Source organism: Ursus americanus, chromosome 20 (assembly GCF_024610735.1).
Source record: "Ursus americanus isolate L20-20 chromosome 20, mUrsAme1.1.p, whole genome shotgun sequence".
NCBI lineage: Eukaryota > Metazoa > Chordata > Mammalia > Carnivora > Ursidae > Ursus > Ursus americanus.
Window position 1 is genome coordinate 31,462,469 of NC_142146.1, and position 12,136 is coordinate 31,474,604.

Below are 12,136 nucleotides of genomic sequence, written 5' to 3' on the forward strand. Positions count from 1 at the left end.
TGGCTATTGTGGACATTGCTGCTATGAACATTGGGGTGCATGTGCCCCTTCTTTTTACTACGTCTGTATCTTTGGGGTAAATACCTAGTAGTGCAAATTGTTGGATCATGGGGTAGCTCTATTTTTAACTTCTTGAGGAACCTCCATACTGTCTTCCAGAGTGGCTGTACCAGCTTGCATTCCCACCAGCAGCACAAGAGGGTTCCCTTTTCTCTACATCCTTGTTGCTTCCTGAGTTGTTAATTTTAGCCATTCTGCCCACTAAGTTTAATATCTGTGGGTGGGTCTTGTCTGCAGAGATCTGGTATTCTAATGGTCATTTTGTATTTCCTCATTTCCTCTAAGTTTATGAAGGGGAATAATTCTGTTAGGGAGAGTGGCCACAAATACTTCCGTGACAGCAGTGAAGAGTTTTACAAGGATGCAACGAGAACATAAAACAGAATGCTCCAACCTAGTCTGCGGTAGTCAGGGAAGTCTTCCCTGAAGAAGTGACATTTAACAGAATTCCTACAGGATCGAAACAAATTAGCCTGGCAGAGGGTTGGGGGTAACGAGGTGAATATTTCAAGTAAGAGAATAGTATGACCAGGAGATCTATACCCAAATCTGAGAGACACTGTGTGAAACTGCGCAGTTGGCTTTGGCCAGGTAGAAACCTTAGCCACCTGCAGGGCTTTCTGATTTAAAGGGAGCAGGCAGCTGCTTCTTACTCTGGTCAGAGTTTTACCAAGCAGACGTGAGGGCCTAGAATTGCCGGAGTTTCTGGTGTTCAAGAGAAGCTGGACATGTGGATTTTTTTTCCCACAAAATCTCTCAATCTTTTTAATGTTGGCAAATAATCCCATTCTCCTTTAAAGCCAAACAAAACCTGTGAGTTGTCAGGGGTTTTTTGTTTTTGTTTCTCAAGACTTTATTATTTTAGAGCAGTTTTAGGTTCACGGCAAAATTGAGAAGAAAATGCAGAGATTTCCCATATGCCTCCTGGCCCTACCCCATGCATAACCGCCTCTTTACCAACATCCCCCTCCGCAGGGGTACATTTGTTATAATTGATGAACGTCTATGAACACATCATAAATTCACTAAGTCTGTAGCTAACATCACGGTTCAGTCTTGGTGGTGTGTATTCTGTTTTGATAAATGTGTAATGACACATATCCACCACTATAGTATCCTACAAAATAGTTTCCCTGCCCTAAACATCCTATGTATTCTGCCAACACATCCCTTCTCTCCTCCCTTCCCTTTCACCTCTGCTGTCAGATTTTACCTGTGCATGGCTGAATCATAATTTAGTTATCTCTCTCCTGTGGCGGGACCTTGAACTTATTTTCAAGTATTCACTGTTATAAACAATGTTGTAAAGAACATCCTTGTACAAACAACTTTGACAGCTTCTCTAGCCATGAAAATTTGCAAATAGTCATTCACGGCCTCCTCACTGCCAGGTCCCACTCTCCATCACCCTCCATGCCTCATGTCCCTTGGTGCCTTGGTCCCTCTGTTGTTGCTACTTTTTTTTTTTCCATTTCCTTCAAGGTCTCAGTGAACTGTGGCCAAAACCACACCGCAATCCATACCACTGGTAGCGTCTGCGCAATGGTCTGGAATGTGGTTCTGCAGAAGATGCTTAGCTACTCTCACGTAGGTTGACGGGGCACAGCTGGTCCTGGTCTTGGGGGCTATTTCAGCCAGAGCCCTAGCCCAGCTCACTCGGCTGGATCTGCTTCCTGGAAAGGAAGGGCCCAAGGCCAGCTCTGCAGACTCTCTGCTTGCTGGAAGGGCAGCACATACATTCTTGGTGGATTCACTGGATTGCTGAGATAAGGCTAGTGTGGAGGAGATAAGGAGCTCGGGCCTGATGCCAGAATCCAGAGAGGAATTCCCGCCACGTGGGGAAGGAAGAAGCTGGGATCTACTCTTAGAGCGGGCCTGCAGAGGCATTGCCCCAGCTCTCTGGCCATGCCTAGCTTTCTTCTGATGGTGCCCTCTTGTTCCACTGCCTTTGTGCTGTGACTGGACCGTTCTTACCCTGGGAGTCAAAAGCCAACCTGACACATGGTGGGGGGGATGGAGGGGACAAGAGGAAGGACAGCTTTCCTTGGCCCTGAAACTCCTACTCAGGGAGACAAGGGGAAATGTTTCTGCCTCTCCTGAAGAAGGTTTCATGTGTGTCCAGATAGGAGGTGAGGGTGGAACCTTAATGGCTGCTCCTGGAATGGGGGTGGCAGCTACCTCATGTTCTCTGGGTCTTGGACTGGTCCAAGCGGCACCTACTGGGGGATTTCTAAAGTTACAAATAAAATGAAGAGACTCTGGCTGTCAGTGGACAGCATAATTTTATATACTATTTTTTTAAAGTAATTTCTACACCCAATCCAGGGCTCGAGCTCATGACCCTGAGATCAAGAGTCACATGCTCTACCAACTGAGCCAGTCCTAGAACAATTTTTAAAATAATAAAAATAATAAAAATAAACATAAAAATGATACGTATAAAATAATGATAAAAAGTGATTTACTGCACACTTACTCTATTCCAGGCATCATGCTAAGGGCTCTTCATACATTATCTCATTTAAGCCTCATGCCAACTCCCATGGGTTCAGATTAATAGCCCTGGTTTCAGGGTGAGCTTAAAAACCTGCTTAGAAGTTGTATTAAGGCCAGGCCTGTCAGTGGGGACAGGCCTGGCTGATGCAGTGTCCAGAACGCCCCCCCCAACACCCTGTCCTGGACCACAGCAGTCAAGACCCTGCTGTCTCTAACACCTGCACGTATCTGTCTTTCGTTTGCTCTCAGGATCCCTAGAGCACATGTCACCACCCTGAGACCTTGCCATGTTTCCCCAGCGTGGGGGGAACTGCATGTGGAAGGAAGGCTCCAAGTCCCCATAAGCCTCTCCCTCTGGAGTCTGGGCCCCAGGTGAGATACTCTGGACTGGGGGACAAGCTGCGCAATTCCCCTCACCTGGGGAAGGGCTTCCTTCTGAGCTCAGGTGTTTCATAATCTCCCTGCCCCTGTGGTTTACAAGGATCAGCACTCAGACATTGTGATAATGGAATGGTCACTATTTTTAACGTGAGCTCTTTGGAAGCTGTTGAGAGCCTGCGTTTTGCAGATTCATTTTTCCATTCGTTTGTTGGGGCTCACTGAGTACCCGCTGTACCCAGCGCTGCTGCAGGGACTAAGAACCCTGCAGTGAGCAGGACAGACGTGGCCCCAGCCTTCCTAGTCTTATATTCCTCTGGATAAACCTTCAATGAAATGCTAGCAGAATGAATCCATATAAAAAAGATTATATCCCATGACCAAGTGGGATCTATCCTAGGAATGGAAAGTTGGTTTAGCACCTACAAATCAATGTAATCCTCCATTTTAATAAATTTAATGATAAAAACACATGATCATTTTGATAGTCACAGAAAAAGCATTTGTAAAATCCAACACTCTTTCATGATGAAAACAACCAACAAACCAAGAATAGAAGGGAACTTCCTCAACTTGATAAAGGGCGTCTACAAAAACCCCACAGCTAACATCATACTTAGTGGTGAAAAACCAAAGGCTTTTCCCGTAAGATCAGGAATGAGATGGGGATATCTGCTCTTACCACTTCTATTCAACATATGTGCTTGAGTTATAGTCAGAGCAATTAGTCAAGAAAATTAAATATAAGGCATCCAGAATGGAAAGGAAGAAGTAAAACTGTATTTGTAGATGGCAAAATCTCATATATAGAAAATCCTAAGGGGGCGCCTGACTGGCTCAGTCAGTTCAGCATCTGCCTTTGGCTCAGGTCATGATGTCAGGGTGCTGGGATCGAGCCGGAGCCCCATGTGGGGCTCCCTGCTCAGCGGGGAGCCTGCTTCTCTGCATCCCCCTTCCCCTGCTTGTGCTCTCTCTCTCTCTCTCTCCCTCTCTTTCAAATACATAAATAAAAAATCTTTTAAAAAATCCTAAGGAATCCACTAAAAAATGATTAGGACTAATAAACAAGTTCAGCAAGGTGGCAAGACACAAAATCAAGATACAAAAATCAATTTTATTTCTGTACGCTAACAATAAACAGCCCTAAAATAAGATCAAGAAAATAATAACATTTATAATAATATCAAAAAGGATAAAATGACTAGAAATACATTTAACAGAAGAAGTGCAAGACTTATACCTCGAAAGCTATGTTCCAATGGAAACGGTTGAGAAAATGGGAATACCAGCTTGGCCAGGCCATACTGCAAGGGGGGAGCAGGCCGACCTGGCAAGACCTCCCTGCTGAGCCCCAGCAATTCATGCCAGTTTGTAGAGCCCCAGAGCTCTGTGCCCTTTTGCCTGGCTCTGCCTGCCTTCAGAGGAAGGGGCCTTCTGCCATTGAGGAAGGGGATTCAGGTGGCCTTGGATATAACAGCCCTGCAATGAATGTCTGTATTTCAGATGGTGCAGGAGATGGGAACTCAGTGGTACAACATCCAAAATGGCCTTTTATTTTGAGGCAAGGGGGTGAGACACTTTGCAGAGGCCCTGCCTTTTTAGGCCTTGGGCACAGGCTACACCTTGGAATGTAAGTTACCTGTGGCCTCCTGCTTCTGGCAAATAACATTTTTTTGTCTTTTTTAATCAACTTTTTATTTTAGGACAGTTTCAGATTTGCAGAATTATTAGGAAGATAATATGAAGAATTCCTGTGTACATGCACCCCATTTTCTCTATTTTTAACTTCTTAATTAGTAGGGTACGGTTTGTTACAACGAATGAACCAATATTCTCACGTTATCATTAACTAAAGTCCATACCTTATTCAGATAGCCTCAGTTTTTCCCTAATATCCTTTTCCTGTTGCAGGATCCCATATAAGATACCACAGGACATTTAGTTGTCCTATCTCCTTAGGCTCCTCTTGCTTGTGACAGTTTGAAATGCAAGTCTTAGCTTCAACATGGGGATATAGAAAGAGTCTGAGCTCTGGAGTCAGACAGACCTGGACTCCAATTCTCCTTCTGCCCTTATTAGTTGGGGATCTGGAGTCAGTTAGGTAAGCCCTTGAGGCTTAGCTTCCTCATCTGTGAGACGGAGGCAGTAATCTCTAATGGGCACAACTGTATCCTGTAAGGTCCTACATGGGAACACCCATACAGTGCTCAACACACAGTTGCAGCCAATACAAACAATATTAGGGCTCTGTCCCCCTGCCTCCCCCATGCATCCCGTATTACAGCCCCTCTGAAGCCATTGCCCTCTTCCCCTCAATAGACACTGCACCCAGCAAGACTGCTTGCCCCTGACACCTGCTTCCCAGGGCTGCGTAGGGAAGGGCTGGAATGAAAGGCAGCACCTGATGAACACTGCTGCCCCATGAGGCTTGGGTTTTCCCCGGGTCTTTTCCAACTAACCTGAGGTCCGACGTGTAGGCCAGCCTTCTCATCACTGTGACCTACTTGTCGGGAATGCACAAGGCTGTCTGCTCTGGACCTTGAGTCAGCAGCCAGAAGCTCGCTGTACTCCTGCCCCAATCTGACCCCACCTGAGCCTTGCCCTCCTGAAGGCCTAGTGGAAGGGGCCGAGCCTGCTGTTTGCTCCTCTGGGGCTGTGTTGGTGGAGACACTGGACGCTTAAGTGAACTTTGTCCCATACATCTGCCCCTCACCGCGGAAGCTGTGTGTTTGCTCCAAATAGAAACTCTCTTAGGTGGGGAGTCGCCAGGTGTAGGGAGCATGCGTGCGTTTCTGGGGGTACGTGTTTGGTGGGTGTGGGTCCATAAGAGCATGTACATGTGTGTGTGTGTAAGTGTGCACGGCCACTTTAGCGTGCCCGAAAGTTTAGGATGGGGAGTTTAGGAAAGTTTGTGGGGAGATGTGGTGTGGCCAAGCCCGTGAGTATATTTTGAGTCTGGGTGTATGTTTGGTGTGGAAATGTGTGTATATGATTCAGTATGCATTTGCGGGTGTGAAAGTGTGTTCAACAAGAGAAAGGAATCTCCACGTGTCCAGTGTGCCGCATTCGCAGGGGTGAGATGCAGAAACCAATCAGATGGATGGAACTTTCCCTACAGTCAAGGTTCTGTCCCTATGTGGACACAGGAACAGGCCTCAAATTACCTCCTGGGCTCAACGACCTCTTCTATTCAAAGCTGGAGGTAGATGCATTGAACATGGCAAAAAAATGTCTTTTTACCAAGAGAATGGCCTGTCTTTGGTGTTCTGGGTGACCCTCTTGTCAGGCACTGAGAGCTGGCTCGTGAAGGAAGAAGGTTCAGAAAGCAGAGGAGACCAGGTTCAGGGAAACTGTGGCCCCCTTCGGGATCACAGTGGCTCCAGGGAGGCCCTGCCTGGGCTGGGGAGGCCGCGTGGAGCTCTGCGGGTTTATGGACCGCTCCAGGCCCACCCCGGGGCACAGGAGCCACCTCAGGGAGCTTCAGCCTCTGTGGGACTCAGGGGGGTTGTCCGTGGGGCCTCCCCTGCCCCGGGATCCCCACTTCATCCCCTCTCACAGTGCTCCTTCACTTCCTGCCCTCTGCCCCTCACCTAGCAATAAGGCCTCCAGCCGTTCAAATCCACAGTTGTAAAAAAACCTCTACTTTTAATGAAACCTTGAATGCACCTTCTTTACACTCGTGCGTGGCGTTCTCCCTCACCTCCTTCAGATCTTTGCTCAAATGTCACCTTCTCAATAACCACCCTTAACATTACAGCTCTCGCCCTAGCCCTGCCACCTCATCTCTCTCGCCCTCCTCTGCTTTCCCCCAAAGCTCGTAACCGCCTTCTCGCACAGCACGTGCCAGTGCCGTACGAGGATGTGAGCGCAGAAATGGAGAGAGAGCATTTAGGATCTTCTGTACTGTGGCATCTGTAGATACTAGAGAATTTATAGCGATTTGCGTTGCCCGGAAATCCAAATGTAGATTAGAAAAAAAAATAAACTGTCTTTTTGCCACAATGGGTTTAAGAACCATTGTTCTAACACAGTCTGCCAAAGGTACTGGGTTTCCTGGTTGCCGTCCCCCACCCCACCCCTGCTCGAGTGCAAGTTCCAAAGGGCAGGGATTTTGTCTGCCTCATGCCTCCTCAGCACCTAGAACAGTGTCTGGCACACAGTGCATGCTCAGTGGGTATTTGCTGAATGAGCGAATGTGGAAGAGGTGGTCTGCGAAGGTGAGCATCATCAGCTGACATGGGGTGGGATGGCAGCAAATGTTCCCTGTCCCCAGTCCTTACCAGGCTGTTCTGGGTCTGAACCCTGGGAGTTGTTCTTGGGACTCAAGTACCGTAGGGCATGGCTGGGAATGTCCTCCTGATAAAAAGTGTTCCACTCTGCGTCTACTTCTGCCCCTGGCCTGTTCCCGGAGGGAGCCCAGAGCTGGCGGAGCCAGGCAGGAGCGGCTCTCTTAGAGGTGGAGGGAGTTTGGTTCCACCAGCTGTTCCCACGGCTGGGGCTGCCCAGGCCCCACGTGGTTGGCAGTGCTGGGGCCTGCTTCACGGGCCAACCATCCTGCAGGGCCGGTTCTGGGCTCACACACCCACAGCTGCCTGCCCAGCCCCTCCTTTCCACCTTGGCCTAAGCCCTGGGGCTCTGCTTCTCCTTCTCTGACCCTGAGACTCCACCCACAGAGTCCCTTTCACCCTCCCCTACCTCCAGTGAATGCTGGGGGTTTGGCCGAGAAGGAGGGCAGTGGGCCCTCTCCCAAAACATACTAAGGGGCTACTGTCTGAACAGTGTTCAGGGCCACTTGCGACCCCGGCACGGGGACAAGGAGTCACCTCTGTATAATCAAAAAGGCCAGTTATACCTTCTCGCCTCCTCCCTGTCAAGCAAACAGAGCCACAGAGTAATGTCTGCTCTGTCTGCAAGTCTCCCCTCACGTCCCCCTCGTGGTCCTGGGGAACATCAGGGAATTTGAAAGGGGAAGCTGCCGGGAGGAAGTGATGCTCCAGCTGCATTTTGATGCATAAGTTTTAAATTAAACAGACCAAGAGATGGAGATGAGAGATGAGGAAGGCTTTCCAGAGAAAAGGGACGTCACATGCAAAGGCCTGTGGTCAGAGAGACAACAGTACACTCAGGGCCATTTTCCCCGCGTCCGTGCAGCCGGGTGTGCACAGGAAGGTGATGGCATCCGGTGCCAGAAAAGTAGACGGGGGCCGGTTCTTGTAAAGACTACTCTGCTAGCCAACACTTAGGGGCACCACTGTGCGGGCCTCAGCTCAAAGGTGTAAAGATGAACCAGATGATAGGAACATAAGATGTTTGGACACATAGTTGCTTTAGTCATCGTGCGCCCTCAGTGCCTGCCACAGTGCTGGGAACAAGGTGGGCGCTCTGCAGACATCTGTGATGGCAGTGAGTGAATGAGTGAGTGAGAGAGTGATGGCACCTACTTACAGAGAAATAGGATGGAGTAAAGAGAAGTCAGTCTTGCTGAGGCAGAGAACCCGAACCTTAAGAGAAAAGCCTCTGGGAAGGAAGGCTGTTTTTCTTCTTTGAAATTAAAGAAGGTTGCTGTCATTTTCAGGGCAAACCGTAGCTGTGGCTTGTGCTGTTAGTCACTCTCTGGTTGAGATTTTGGCATTTTTGCCACTGATGCAACATGCTGTGATGATTTCCACAGCTCATTGTGTTGAGCAAGGAAAGGCTGCAAAGCAGAGAGTGGGCAGGGCCTCCTGGAGCTGGAGAAGCAGCCAAATTAATGCAAGAAGAGGCAGACCTGTGCAGGGAGGTGTCCACACTGTTGCCCAACCATCTGGAATGTGGCCCCAGGTAGGAGCCTTTGGATTTGCAAGAGGCATTTATCTGAGGACAGTTTGTGACATGTGGCAGGTCAGAATCGAAAGCTGACAGGCCCTCAGAGTGAAGAATGTGTAGAGAATGTCAGGGCTGCCATGGAGTGGCATGGCTCCCCAGGCACCTAGAGAGCTAACTGGCAGAGGTCTCCCCTCTGCCAAACTCTGGCTAGGGGCTGGAGATTGCTTGGCTGGTGAGAGCAGGGCGTAGACATGGGCCAGCCACAGCCCCGGTCCTTGGCAAGCTAGTCAGCCCTATTGTCCAGGCTCCGTGATATCTCTCTGCTGGACTCCAGGTCCCCTTGTTTGGGCACCGCTGCCCCTTGGGGAGAGGGTTTGGTTAAGGCGGGTACCTGGAAGCACCACTTCATCTGTCCTGGGTGGGGAAAAACTGGAGCTTCACTGGTCCCCAGCCTCTAGCCTCATCAGCGAGAGATAAGGTTGAGCCGGAGCCATGGGTGCCTCCCAGAGAATCTTTCCTTTGGGGAGACACAATGCCCATGCCTGGGTGCAGATGTACTGTGAAGTTAATGGAGCTTATGCCTCAAGATGCTTGCTTGAGAAAGCCCCTTCCAAGACCCTAGACCTAATTTTGTATTTGCCCATTTTGCATTCTTTTTCTTAAAAAGGAATCCCCAAATTATATAAGCTTCAGGCCTCACAAAACTGAACCCATCCCTGCTAATGCTCCTTGATTCTGGAAAACGTCGAGTAGACGGTGAATGCCTGAGGGGTCAGGGTTCACAGGACTCACAGGTCTCCTTCCCAAATCTCTGCCCTGGCAGCCGGGGGGAGGGGGGTATGATGGGGGAGGGTTCTGGTGCAGAGCACAGAGTGTCCTCTCTGCGGCCCAGAGCAGTAAGCTGAAGCTACTTATCTGGGCCGGGTGGAAGGAGGCTGTCAGCTCTGGGAAGGTCGAAGTGTCATCCTGAGAAATAGGAGCCGACAAGTGTGAATGTACCAGATCAAATAGCACTTCTAATTCTGTCCATATGGCCCACTGGTGGGGCCTTCGCTGACCACCCATGTTTGACCACTGGTTTAAAATGAATGCTGTGATATAAAATACCACTGAATTGGAAACTTTAAAAGGGTGGGTTTTATGATATGTGATTTATATCTCAAAAAAAGGAAAAAAAGAAAAAGGGATGCGGAGAGCCTGGTTGCCGTGGTGCTTTTCTCTTCCGTTGGATCTAGGCAGGGTGGGTAAGTAAAGGCGCTACTTGGTACCAGGGTTTCTAGGCTGCCTCTTGAGCTGTCAGTCACACACAGCGAGGGCTGTTCAGGGACCACTGTGTCTGGCTGCGTCCTCACTGAGTAGGAAACAAGATGGTGGCACTGCAAACAAGTTTCCTTTCCAGCTCGGGTCCCTGGGGGCAGTGAAGTGGCTTCCACCATTTCTGGATGACTGGGCCCCAATTTACTGCCCCTAACTTGGCACATTTTGCCAAGGCCTCTGAGCCTGACACATGCCTGGGCCAGGGGAAGGGTTAATAATTAACTGGGAGGTGAGAGGGAGCGAGAGAGAGAGAGAGAGAGAGAGAGAGAGAGAGAGAGAGATGGCTGGGACAGGTGGCTTTCCAGCCTTCTAGGGCAGGCAGTGTGGGGCCCCTCTGAGCCACACCCCCAGCCCTGTTAGTGAAGACGCTGGGTGAGGTCAGGGCAGGGCTGTCTCTTGCAGAGGAAATTGGCCTCCAAAGGGCCCAGCAGAGCCACCCGTGGGACCCAGGCTGCCTCATCACAGGTGCCTGGGCACATGGGCAAATACTCCTGTCCCCAGGGGCCTGCTCAGCCCCACCACAGCCTGCAGTTCCACCAGTTCCACGACTTTGTTAGGCTGAATTTCTAAGTGACTGAGAAGCCTACTCAACCCCTTTCCTGAGAAGAAGTGGCTCCTCAGACCCACTGATGACCTAGAGGGCCCCACTGTCCTACAAGGGCACCAGCCAGAAGATACTGGTGCCCTTCACATGTTTTTCTGTAACACACGCTCAGGCACACATGTGCACAGACACATAAACAATACACATGCATGCACATGTGCTGGGCACACGGGATGGTTTCTACGTTCCTCCTGGTCTGTGCCAAGGAAATACTAAAGTGACTCTTACCAGACTAGCTCCTACACGAGGCACAGATGCTTTGAGTCCCTGGCCAAAGGTGCTGGGGATGGCATGGCAGTCTTGTCAGGGCTTATTGTACCCAGGTGTGGGCTGCCTTCCCAGAGCTCTTTTGGGGGCAGGTGGAGGTGAACAGGAATGTCTTTGCCAAGGGCATCCTTTGGAATGCCCTGCCACGGGCACCACCATTTTGTTGGGACACCACGTCTTAGCAAATGAAGCTGTGGGCTGGTGTGGTTGAGCGAAGAGTTGTGGGAACAGGAGCTCCATGGCCTGCATCCTCGGAGAGCAAACTGTCCACACAGCAAACTCTAAGCTAGGGGCTGGTAACAGGAAGACAGGCATTGACGCTGTCCAGGTGGTGGGAGGCAGGCTGGAGTGGGCTGCGGTGTTGGTGTGGCCACAGCGTGCGGATTGCTGCACCGGCTTTGTGTTGGGTGGGGATCCTGCATGGAGACCTGCCCATCTGCTGGGGCCCATCAAAGTTGGGGATGCAAAATTGCTGGAAAAAGTCCTTGGATATTCCCAATTCTTGCACTTGTTTGATTCCCTTTCTTGTGCGCAGGTAGGCTGGCTCAGAAAGACATGTTCTCTAGGATCCTACTGGGTTACTCATCGACATTGCTTCCAAGTCCCTATACCTGCCTGAAAATACTTTACCCACGGCCATGGCGGCTAACTGTTCCCCTCAAGTGTCCACAGCCGGTAGGGCTGCCTGTTGCCTCGTGGTCAGCCTGACTGCTAGCCCACATCCTCACTGGGAACCTGATTGTCCTGACTGGCCCACAGACACAGATACTTTGTTTCTACCCTAACATCTGAGACTGAGAATGGGTCTCTCTTTTATGGATCAGAGTGACAGGCTTTCTTGGACAAAGGGCAACAGTGGTGATACCATAACAAGGTAACAAGGTAGGGCCCCAGAATGTGCCACGCACGCAAACACCCTCCGCTTGTGTCCAGGTAGAGGGCAAGCATGATGCCCAGGCTCTTGGATGGCTCTGGGACTCCCTGTGCTGGGCGGAGCTGGGGGAAGGATAAAGCCGCCTTTGGACACCCAATCCTACTGTGGAGTAACCACAGCATGAGTCCAAACAAAACCAGCTAGGACAAAGCTCTCCGTGGGGAGGCTGCCCATCTGCCAGACCCTCCCAGACTGAGAAAAACATTGTTCAAGAAGCAGCAGTGCCCCTGAGCTGCCACTTGTGGGTATGGTCTGGCCAATGTTTAAGGACCAAG

At 50.1% G+C, this 12,136-nt stretch overlaps 1 long non-coding RNA gene across 1 annotated transcript in view; it reads left to right on the forward strand.

Moving 5' to 3' along the window:
- The window catches only part of LOC123788394 (uncharacterized), a 96,828-nt gene that overhangs the window by 70,367 nt on the left and 14,325 nt on the right, over positions 1-12,136 (forward strand). The gene's annotated exons all lie outside the window — the stretch shown is intronic.